This window comes from Choloepus didactylus, chromosome 13, assembly GCF_015220235.1.
Source record: "Choloepus didactylus isolate mChoDid1 chromosome 13, mChoDid1.pri, whole genome shotgun sequence".
In the NCBI taxonomy this organism is placed as follows: domain Eukaryota; kingdom Metazoa; phylum Chordata; class Mammalia; order Pilosa; family Megalonychidae; genus Choloepus; species Choloepus didactylus.
Window position 1 is genome coordinate 53,427,918 of NC_051319.1, and position 12,669 is coordinate 53,440,586.

Here is a 12,669-nt window from a genome sequence, read left to right on the forward strand (position 1 = left end):
GAAAGAGTCAAAGAAGGTAGAGAGACAAAAGAAAAAGAAAAAAGAGAGAGAGACAAAAAAATGACAGCTAGAAAGCAACAAAAGGAAAGATAGCATTAAACTGAAGTAGAATAAGGAGTCAGATGACATCACCAATGCCAGGAGTCCCATATCCTTCCCCTACCTGCCCCCCCCATACGCATTTAGCTTTGGTATATTGCCTTTGTTATATTAAAGGAAGCATAATACAATGTTTCTGTTAATTAAAACCTCTAGTTTGCATTGATTGTGTTTTTCCCCCAATCCCACCCTATTTTTTTAAATATTCATTTTATTGAGATATATTCACATACCATGCAGTCACACAAAACAAATCGTACATTTGATTGTTCACAGTACCATTACATAGTTGTACATTCATCACCAAAATCAATCCCCGACACCCTCATTACCGCACACACAAAAATAACCAGAATAATAATTAAAGTGAAAAAGAGCAACTAAAGTAAAAAAGAACACTGGGCACCCTTGTCTGTTTGTTTGTTTGTTTGTTTCCTTCCCCTACCTTTCCACTCATCCATCCACAAACTAGACAAAGGGGAGTGTGATCCCCATGGCCCCCCCAATCCCACTGTCCCCCCTCATAAGCCACATTTTTATACAATTGTCTTCAAGATTCATGTGTTCTGGGTTGTAGTTTGATAGTTTCAGGTATCCACCACCAGCTACCCCAATTCATTAGAACCTAAACCACCCTATTTTTAACACCTTGCAACGTTGACATTCATTTGTTTTCCCTCATGTAAAAACATATCTGTACCTTTTATTACAATCGTTGAACACCCTAGGTCTCACTGAGTTATACAGTTCCAGTCTTTATCTTTTGTCTTTTGTTTGTCTTTTGGTGTCCCACAGGCTCCTAACCTTCCTCTTTCAACGATACTCACAGTCGTCTTTGCTCAGTGTACTTACATTGCTGTGCTACTATCTCCCACAATTGTTTTCCAAGCCTCCCACTCCTGTCTTTTTCTTTCTGTCTGTAGTGCTCCCTTTAGTATTTTTCTGTAGAGCAGGTATCTTGTTCACAAATTCTCTCATTGTCTGTTTTAAGCTCTCCCTCATATTTTTTTTTAATCATCATTTTATTGAGATATATTCACATACCACACAGTCATACATAACAAATCGTACTTTCGATTGTTTACAGTACCACTACATAGCTGTACATTCACCACCCAAATCAATCCCCGACACCTTCACTAGCACACACACAAAAATAACAAGAATAATAATTAGAGTGAAAAAGAGCAAACGAAGCAAAAAAGAACACCGGGCACCTTTGTCTGTTTGTTTCCTTCCCCCATTTTTCTACCCATCCATCCACAAACTAGACAAAGTGGAGTGTGGTCCCCATGGCCCTCCCAACCCCACCGCCACCCCTCATAAGCCACACTTCTACACAACTGTCCTCGAGATTCATGGGCCCTGGGCCGTAGCCCGATAGTCCCAGGCATCCACCACCAGCTACCCCAATTCTCCAGAACCCAAAAAGGGTTGTCTAAAGTGTGCGTAAGAGTGCCCTCCAGAGCGACCCCTCGGCTCGTTTTGGAATCTCTCTGCCACTGAAGCCCACTCCATCTCCTTCCACATCCCCCCTCCGGTCAAGAAGACGTTCTCCGTCCCACGATGCCGGGCCTACATTCCTCCCCGGGAGTCATATTCTACGTTGCCAGGGAGATTCACTCCCCTGGGTGTCTGATCCCACGTAGGGGGGAGGGCAGTGATTTCACCTTTCAAGTTGGCTTAGCCAGAGAGAGAGGGCCACATCCGAGCAACAAAGGGGCACCCAGGAGGAGACTCCTAGGCACAAATATAGGGAGGCCTAGCCTCTCCCCTGCAGCAACCGTCCCCCCAAGGGTAAAACCTATGGTAGAGGGCTCAACCCATCAAACCACCAGTCCCCCATGTCTGTGGTCATGTTAGCAACCATGGAGGCGGGTTAGGCGAACACCCCTGCACTCTACACAGGCTCCTCAAGGGGGCACTACATCTTTTTTTTTTCCTTGTTTTTCTTTCTTTTTTTTTTTTTTTTAACTTTCCCTTCTTTTTTAAATCAACTGTATGAAAAACAAAGTTAAAAAGAAAACAAACATACAATAAAAGAACATTTCAAAGAGACCATAACAAGGGAGTAAGAAAAAGACAACTAACCTAAGATAACTGCTTAACTTCCAACACGTTCCCACTCCACCCCAAGAAAGTTACATAATATAGCAACATTTCTGTGAACTTGCCCCCACCACATCCATCAGAACCCAACAGACCATAGTCATTTCCGGGCATCCCCAGAACGTTAAATAGCTTATCTGTTCTTCTTGGATTATTGTTCCCCCTTCCTTAATTGCTCTCTACTGCTAGTTCCCCTACATTCTACATTATAAACCATTTGTTTTACATTTTTCAAAGTTCACATTAGTGGTAGCATATAATATTTCTCTTTGTGCCTGGCTTATTTCGCTCAGCATTATGTCTTCAGGTTCATCCATGTTGTCATATGTTTCACGAGATCGTTCCTTCTTACTGCCACGTAGTATTCCATCGTGTGTATATACCACATTTTATTTATCCACTCATCTGTTGAAGGACAGTTGGGTTGTTTCCATCTCTTGGCAATTGTGAATAATGCTGCTATGAACATTGGCGTGCAGATATCTGTTCGTGTCACTGCTTTCCGATCTTCCGGGTATATACCGAGAAGTGCAAATCGCTGGATCGAATGGTAGCTCTATATCTAGGTTTTCTAAGGAACCTGCCAGACTGACTTCCAGAGTGGCTGAACCATTATACAGTCCCACCAACAGTGAATAAGAGTTCCAATTTCTCCACATCCCCTCCAGCAATTTGTAGTTTCCTGTTTGTTTAATGGCAGCCATTCTAACCGGTGTTAGATGGTATCTCATTGTGGTCTTAATTTGCATCTCTCTAATACTAGTGAAGCTGAACATTTTTCATGTGTTTCTTGGCCATTTGTATTTCCCTCTTCAGAGAACTGTCTTTTCATATCTTTTGCCCATTTATAATTGGGCTGTCTGTACTATTGTCATTGAGTTGTAGGATTTCTTGTATATGCAAGATATCAGTCCTTTTGTCAGATACATGGTTTCCAAAAATTTTTTCCCATTGAGTTGGCTGCCTCTTATTACCTTTTTGAGAAATTCCTTTGAGGTGCAGAAACTTCTAAGCTTGAGGAGTTCCCATTTATCTATTTTCTCTTTTGTTGCTTGTGCTTTGGGTGTAAAGTCTAGGAAGTGGCCGCCTATACAAGGTCTTGAAGATGTGTTTCCTACATTATCTTCTAGGAGTTTATGGTACTTTCTTTTATATTGAGATCTTTGGGTCCATTTTGAGTTAACTTTGTGTAGGGTGTGAGGTAGGGGTCCCTCTTTCATTCTTTTGGCTATGGATATCCAACTCTCCAGCCCCATTTGTTGAAAAGACCATTATGGCTCAGTTCAGTGACTTTGGGGGCCTTATCAAAGATCAGTCGGCCATAGATTCTGAGGGTCTATCTCTGAATTCTCAATTCGATTCCATTGATCTATATGTCTATCTTTGTGCCAGTACCATGCTGTTTTGGCAACTGTGGCTTTATAATAAGCTTCAAAGTCAGGGAGTGTAAGTCCTCCCACTTCGTTTTTCTGTTTTAGAGTTTCTTTAGCAATTCGAGGCATCTTCCCTTTCCAAATAAATTTGATAACTAGCTTTTCCAAGTCTGCAAAGTAGGTTGTTGGAATTTTGATTGGGATTGCATTGAATCTGTAGATGAGTTTGGGTAGAATTGACATCTTAATGACATTTAGCCTTCCTATCCATGAACATGGAATATTTTCCATCTTTTAAGGTCCCCTTCTATTTCTTTTAGTAGAGTTATGTAGTTTTCTTTGTATAGGTCTTTTACATCTTTGGTTAAGTTTATTCCTAGGTACTTGATTTTTTTAGTGCTATTGGAAAATGGTATCTTTTTCTGAGTGTCTCTTCAGTTTGTTCATTTCTAGCATATAGAAAACATTACTGACTTATGTGCATTAATCTTGTATCCTGCTACTTTGCTAAATTTGTTTATTAGCTCTAGTAGCTGTATCGTCGATTCTCAGGGTTTTTCTAGATATAAGATCATATCATCTGCAAACATGACAGTTTTACTTCTTCTTTTCCAATTTGGATGCCTTTTATTTCTTTGTCTTGCCGGATTGCCCTGGCTAGCACTTCCAGCACAATGTTGAATAACAGTGGTGACAGCGGGCATCCTTGTCTTGTTCCTGATCTTAGAGGGAAGGCTTCAGTCTCTCACCATTGAGTACTATGCTGGCTGTGGGTTTTTCATATATGCTCTTTATCATGTTGAGGAAGTTTCCTTCAATTCCTACCTTTTGAAGTGTTTTTATCAAAAACGGATGTTGGATTTTGTCAAATGCTTTTTCAGCATCTATTGAGATGATCAATTGATTTTTTCCTTTCGAGTTTTTAATGTGTTGTAATACATTGATTGTTTTTCTTATGTTGAACCATCCTTGCATGCCTGGAATGAACCCCACTTGGTCATCGTGTATGATTTTTTTAATGTGTCTTTGGATTCGATTTGCAAGTATTTTGTTGAGGATTTTTGCATCTATATTCATTAGGGAGATTGGCCGGTAGTTTTCCTTTTTTGTAGCATCTTTGCCTGGTTTTGGTATTAGATTGATGTTAGCTTCATAAAATGAGTTAGGTAGTGTTCCATTTTCTTCAATGTTTTGAAAGAGTTTGAGTAAGATTGGTGTCAGTTCTTTCTGGAAAGTTTGGTAGAATTCCCCTGTGAAGCCATCTGGCCCTGGGCATTTATTTGTGGGAAGATTTTTGATGACTGATTGGATCTCTTTGCTTGTGATGGGTTGGTTGAGGTCTTCTGTTTCTTCTCTGGTCAGTCTAGGTTGTTCATATGTTTCCAGGAAATTGTCCATTTCTTCTGCATTGTCCAGTTTGTTGCCATACAGTTGTTCATAATATCCTCTTATAATTTTTTTAATTTCTTCAGGATCTGCAGTTATGTCACCTTTTTCATTCATTATTTTGTTTATATGGGTCTTCTCTCTTTTTGATTTTGTCAGTCTAGCTAGGGGCTTGTCAATCTTGTTGATCTTCTCAAAGAACCAACTTTTGGTGATATTTATCCTCTCTATTGTTTTTTTTGTTCTCTATGTCATTTATTTCTGCTTTAATCCTTGTTATTTCTTTTCTTGTACTTGGTTTAGGATTGGTTTGCTGTTCATTTTCTAGCTTCTTCAGTTGATCCATTAGTTCTTTGATTTTGGCTCTTTCTTCCTTTTTAATATATGCGTTTAGTGCTATAAATTTTCCCCTTAGCACTGCTTTGCTGCATCCCATAGATTTTGGTATGTTGTGTTCTCATTTTCATTCGTCTCTATATATTTAGCAATTTCTCTTGCTATTTCTTCTTTAACCCACTGATTGTTTAGGAGTGTGTTGTTTAACCTCCAGGTATTTGTGAATTTTCTAAGTCTCTGATGGTTATTGACTTCTAATTGTATTCCACTGTGGTCAGAGAATGTTCTTTGAATAATTTCAATCTTTTTAAATTTATTGAGGCTTGTCTTATGTCCCAGCATATGATCTATTGTGGAGAAAGTTCCGTGAGCACTAGAAAAGTATGTGTATCCTGGTGATTTGGGATGTAATGTCCTGTATATGTCTGTTAAATCTAATTCATTTATCAGATTGTTTAGGTTTTCAATTTCCTTATTGGTCTTCTGTCTGGTTGATCTATCTATAGGAGAGAGTGATGTGTTGAAGTCTCCCACAATTATTGTGGAAACATCAATTGCTTCCTTTAGTTTTGCCAGTGTTTCTCTCATGTATTTTGTGGCACCTTGATTGGGTGCATAGACATTTACGATTGTTATTTCTTCTTGCTGAATTGCCCCTTTTATTAGTATGTGGTGGCCTTCTTTGTCTCTCAAAACATCCCTGCATTTGAAGTCTATTTTATCTGAGATTAATATTGCTACACCTGCTTTCTTTTGGCTATAGCTTGCATGAAATATTTTTTTCCATCCTTTCACTTTCAATTTCTTTGTGTCCCTGTGTCTAAGATGATTCTCTTGTATGCAACATATTGATGGTTCATTTTTTTTGATCCATTCTGCGAATCTATATCTTTTAATTGGGGAGTTTAATCCATTTACATTCAACGTTATAACCGTGAAGGCATTTCTTGAATCGGCCATCTTTTCCTTTGGTTTATGTTTGCCATATTTTTCCCTCTCTCTATTAATATCCTTTATTGTACCCATACCGAATCTCTTTAGTACTGAACCTTTCTCCATGTCTCTCTGTCCTGTCTTTGTTTCTCTGTCTGTAGGGCTCCCTTTAGTATCTCCAGTAGGGCAGGTCTCTTGTTAGCAAATTCTCTCAGCATTTCTTTGTCTGTGAAAAATTTAAGCTCTCCCTCAAATTTGAAGGAGAGCTTTGCTGGATAAAGTATTCTTGGCTGGAAATTTTTCTCACTCAGAATTTTAAATATATCGTGCCACTGCCTTCTCACCTCCATGGTGGCTGCTGAGTAGTCACTACTTAGTCTTCTGCTGTTTCCTTTGTATGTGGTGAATTGCTTTTCTCTTGCTGCTTTCAGAACTTGCTCCTTCTCTTCTGTGTTTGACAGTGTGATCACTATATGTCTCGGAGTGGGTTTATTTGGATTTATTCTATTTGGAGTTCGCTGAGCATTTATGATTTGTGTATATATGTTGTTTAGAAGATTTGGGAAGTTTTCCCCAACAATTTCTTTGAATACTCTTCCTAGACCTTTACCCTTTTCTTCCCCTTCTGGGACACCAATGAGTCTTAAATTTGGACGTTTCATATTATCTATCATATCCCTGAGGTCCATTTCAATTTTTTCAATTTTTTTCCCCATTCTTTCTTTTATGCTTTCATTTTCCATTCTGTCATCTTCCAGGTCACTGATTCGTTGTTCAACTTCCTCTAGTCTTGTACTATGAGTGTCCAGAATCTTTTTAATTTGGTCAACAGTTTCTTTAATTTCCATAAGATCATCCATTTTTTTATTTAGTCTTGCAATGTCTTCTTTATGCTCTTCTAGAGTCTTCTTGATTTCCTTTATATCCTGTACTATGGTCTCATTGTTCATATTTAGTTCTTTGAGTAGCTGCTCTAGGTGCTGTGTCTCTTCTGGTCTTTTGATTTGGGTGCTTGGGCTTGGGTTATCCATATCGTCTGGTTTTTTCATATGCTTTATAATTTTCTGTTGTTTTTGGCCTCGTGGCATTTGCTGAACTTGATAGGGTTCTTCTAGGGTTTGTAGACCAATTGAAGTCCTTATCTCTAATTTATCAGATCTACAGCTTCGTGGACTACACTTTCTCTTACTAACCAGCAGGTGGCGTCCACGAGCCTCCTGTTCTCCACAAGCCAGTTCTCCCCTGCTTAGCCTTTTTGGTGAGTGGGGGAGTGAGTCTTGTGGGGCCCAATTGGTGTACCAAGCTTGCGTGTGTAGTTGGTGTTGCCTGCCCTGTATGTGGGGCGTGTTTCTGGGCAGTCGGGGAGGGGGGGTGGCCCTAACAATCAAATCTCCCTGGTGATCCTAGAGTTTTAAAGCTGCTGCAATAGTCTAATCCTTCAGTTCAGTCCTGCCACAGTTTGTCTCTGCCACTGACCCACAAGTCCTTGGTATTGGCTTATGGCTCCTGAGACTTGCAAGTGGGCCCCTCTTCCAGGCTGTGCACCCCGGGTCCTCTGTTGAGGGATGACTGTGCTATGTCACAGGTGAGTGCCGTCCCCCCAGGGCAGTTCTGGGCTGCTGGGCTGTGTAGGGAGGCTCCCAGTCTGCTCAAATGATGGCTGAATGGGGCTCTGTTAATTCACACTGCTCCCCCTTCCCAGCTCTGGGACATTCAGCTGAGGTTGCAGGGAAGGCTAATGTCCACGCCCAGTTTTGTGGTGTGTGCCTGTTATTTGAAGCACTTCCGTCACACTGGGTTGTCTGGGGCAGCTCTGGGCTATGGGGCTGGCGATGGGCAGGAGTGTTTCCTGTCCACCAGGATGGTGGCTGTGAGCGGACACCCCCCTTTTCTTGGGAAGTTGTGGTGTTTAGTGAATTTTCTCAGCCACTGGATTATTGCCTTTTGTCTCAGAGCTCTCTTAGTTCTGCTCTTGACTTGATGTGCCCAAATTGCAAGTCTTTGAAGTTTTCTGTATTGGGCTTCTTAGAGTAATTGTTTTAGAAAAAGAAAAAAGGATTTAAAAAAAAAAAAAAAAAAAAAAGGGCCCTCCTCAGAGATATAATGGGTTATTGAAATGCTAATAGACAAAGCAACCAGGGCCATTAAGGAAAGGTCCACAGGGCAGAGAGATCAGCTTTTCTTCGGGATTTGCATATGCGCCTCAAGGCCTGAGCTCCACCCTTCCCCTTTCTGTGTTCACCAGAACTCCAAAAATCCTCTGCTTTTATTTTGGAGTTTTTCGTGTTGTTTTTTTTTTTTTTCTATGCCTGTCTCCTCTCTGCTGGGCTGGCTGCTCTCAGATTCTCTGGTGTCTGGTCTCAGTCTATCTATGGTTGGAGTTTGGATCAGTAGAATGAGTTTCCGATAAGGGCTGCCACTGCAGTTCTCCCTTCTCCTTCCCGGAGCTGACAGCTCCTCCTCCCCCGGGACTGAGCCTGGCAGGGAGGGGCGCGGGTCCCCTGGCCGCAAAAACTTACAGATTTCGCTGATCTCAGCAGTTTGACATTTTCATGAGTGTTGTATGAAGTATGCCCAAAGACAGATTGCTCTGTAGTGTCCAGTCCACGCAGTTCCTGGCTTTCTACCTACTTTGCTGGAGGAGTAACTAAAACATACAGCTCACCAGTCTGCCATCTTGCCCCGCCAACTCTCCCTCATATTTGAAGGACAGTTTTGCCAGATATAGAATTCTTGGTTGGTGGTTTTTCTCTTTCAGTTCACCCCACTTCCTTCTTGCCTCCATGGTTTCTGTTGAGAAATCTGCACATAGTCTTATCAAGCTTCCTTTTCATATGATGGATTGCTTTTCTCTTGCTGCTTTCAGGATTCTCTCTTTGTCTTTGATGTTTGATAATCTGATTGTTAAGTGTCTTGGCATAGGCCTGTTCAGATCTATTCTGTTTGTGATACGCTGCACTTCTTGGATCCGTAATTTTATGTCTTTCATAAGAGATGGGAAATTTTTGTGGATTATTTCCTCTATTATTGCTTCTGCCCCCTTTCCCTTCTCTTCTCCTTCTGGGACACCAATGACCCTTACATTCCTGCATTTCATTTTGTCCTTAAATTCCCAGAGATATTGCTCATATTTTTCCATTCTTTTCTCTATTTCTTCTTTTGTGTTCAGGATTTCAGGTATGTTGTTCTCCAGTTCCTGAGTGTTTTCTTCTGTCTCTTGAGATCTGCTATTGTATGTCTGCATTGTGTCTTTCATCTCTTGTGTTGTGCCCTTCATTTCCATAGATTCTGCCAGTTGTTTTTTTTCGAACTTTCTATTTCTACCTTATGTAAGAACAGTGTTTTCATTATATGCGTCATCTCTTTTGCCATATATTCCCTAAACTTTTTGAATTGATTTAGCATTGGTTGTTTCAATTCCTGTATCTCAGTTGAAGTATAAGTTTGTTCCTTTGACTGGGTCATAACTTTGTTTGTAGTTTTCTGTTGTCTAGGCATCTGATTTCCTTGGTTACCCCAATCAGGTATTCCCAGACCAGAATGGGCTCAGGTCTCAGAAGGAGGCAATAGTATCACATCTCCCTGAGGGTGTGTCTTAGAAGATTGATACACCCTGTGAGGCCTCAAGTCACTGTGCTTTTCTGCCCAGCAAGTGGTGCCTGTCAGCTTGTATCTCCAGACTGGTGTAAGGAGGTGTGGCCCATTGCTGTTTTCCCCCAGGCTCTGGGGTCTGGTTCTGAACAGAAGGTGGGTAGTAGAGCTTGGCACCAACTTCTTCCTCTTAGGGAGAATACACTCAGTAGGGAGAGGTCATTTATATTTGAACAGTCTCTCTGCTTGTGCTATCTCCACCCTTGTCTGAGTCAGAGCACTGAGAACTGAAAATGGCTGAAGCTTTCTCCACGGAGCTGAAAAAGGGACAGAAGCCCCCTTTACAGCCAGTCCATGGCCACCCTCCAGCTTTCCAAGGTCAGTCATCACCAAATCCTCTGTCTGCTTGTTGGGGATTTGTACCTTGTATTGAACAGTCTACATTTGTTAATTAAAACCCCAGTTGGAGCTCAGCTGAGCTATATTCACTTGCTCAGAGAGTGCTGCTCTCTAGCACCGTGAGGCTTTGCAGTTCGGGCCATGGGGGGAGGGGGCTCCCAGCTTGGATCTGCAGTTTTCACTTACAGATTTTATGCTGTGATCTCGGGCATTCCTCCCAATTCAAGTTGGTGTATGATGAATGGACAGTAATGTTTTTCCCCCTGCAGTTATTGCAGATTATTTACTAGTTGTTCCTTGTTGTTTATTAGTTGTTCCAGGGGGACAAACTAGTTTCCAGTCCTCCCTATGCTGCGATCTTCTTCCTGTCCTATATATTTAGTTACCAGTTAAAACAAGAACAACTGCAGTACTGCAGTACAAACAAAACAGCTTGATTCCCTGAAACACCTATCATCCAAGTGCGTTGTACTGAGGCAGTTGGTAAATGTTTTTTGCAATTATTGATGTTGGTGGTGATGGTTGTGGTAATGAAGCAGAAGAAGATGATGAGTTAATAAAGTTCAAATGGTATATTGGCATTTGCCCTTCTACATTCTCAGTTTACCTGAACTATTTTTTTGTTTTGTTTTTTGTTTTTTTCTTTTAGTTATATTGTAGAGTTGGAGTGAAGACCTCTGTGGCACCCTCTGCCCACTTTTCTCTCTAGGGTATTTTTATGATCCTTGCTCAGTCCCCACATCCCTGAACAAGCCTCCCTTCACCACCCCAGTTCATATCGGTATGTCAGAGATCTTGGCCTAAAGCTCACATTTTGAGTACAGAATCTTATAGTCTATTGCTGATTTTTCCCCAAGTATCAATTATTTACTATTAAATGAGGTTGTAAATTCCTGAGGGAAAATAGTGAGGTAGAGTTGAGAGAGCTGGACTTTTATTAAGCCCTTATCACAAATCAGTAATTGTGTTTAAATTACATTACCTTACTGAATGCTATCCAAAGGAGGTAGATGTTTATTATTCCTATTTATGCAGTGGTAGTGGAATCCAAAAAGGTTCAGTAATGTGCCCAAATAAACGAAGTGGAATTGAACTGAAATCTACCTGACAAGCACATGTTCTTTGCATTACTTCACATTATCTTAATATCAGGGCCAGTGCTATTTAATAGGTATTATATTTTTCAATAATGCTGAAAAGCAGGTAACAATGATAAACTTTGTATTTATATCTTTATGATTCTGAGAAGTCATCGTGAGCTTTTCTAATGTCACAGGATGGGGTCTCTGAGAAGCAGCCTTTAAGACAGCATATAATGTAAAGGATGCTTCCAAGGGAGTGTCTTTAGCATCAACACGAGTGGAAGGAGGCAAACATGATGCAGAATTGGACAGAAGAAGAAGCGATGCTGTCATGCAGGCTCAAGAGAAGCCTTGGCTGATCTCGTGGGGAACACTGGAGTTCAAATGGCCTGTATTCATTTCCTATTGCTCCTGCAACGAATTACCACAAATTTAGTGGCTTAAAACAACACAAATTTATTGTCTTAGAGTTCTGGAGTCTGGAATGGGTCTCAATGGGCTTGCCAACATCCAGGTGTTGGCAGGGATAGCGTTTCTTCTGGATGCTCTAGGGGAGCCTTTTGCCTTTTCTTCTAGCTTTTTCCATTTTTTAGAGGCTTCCTGCATTCTTTGACTTATGGTCCCTTCCTCCATCTTCAAAGTCAATTGCGTAGTATCTCCAAATCATTCTCTGACTCTGATCTCTTCTGCCTCTCTCTTACACTTTAAAGGATGCTTGTGATTACGCTGGGACCACTCAGATAATCCAGGATAATCTTCTTATCTAAGGTCAGCTGATTAGCAACCTTAATTCTATCTGCCACCTTAATTCCTTCTTGCCATGTAATGTAACATATTCGTAGGTTTCAGGGAATAGGATGTAGACATCTTTGACACATGAACCTAGGCATACAGGGGCCATTATTCTACCTACTATGTGGCCCACCAGATATTCCTGTGATTAACTGAAATGACTGGGCTTTTACACTTCTACCTCAATCACTGGATATGGAATGACCCAGGAAGCTTGTAACCTTTGGTGAAGTCTAGAGGGAATGATAGCTGAAGGTTATTTTCTAATAGCACTCCTAGCTGCTGGAGCACCAAAACCTCTCTTAAAGGAAGAATTGGGCATTGCATCTCTTTGTTCATTGAGCAGTTTGGATCCATTTCTTCATACATGTTTGGGGAGCAACCCCTCTGGAGTTCTCCTGGACCCAGAATTCTCTTTCTGAGAGAATCTTAGAAGAGGAAGTTTAGTGGGATAAATTTCAATCACCACCACTGCTGCAGGTCTTGGTGACCCAATTAATATTCAATATGTAGTGAGTTTGAATTTGAGGAATAACATAAAAGCTCTTTACTAGGGGGTGATACTTTGA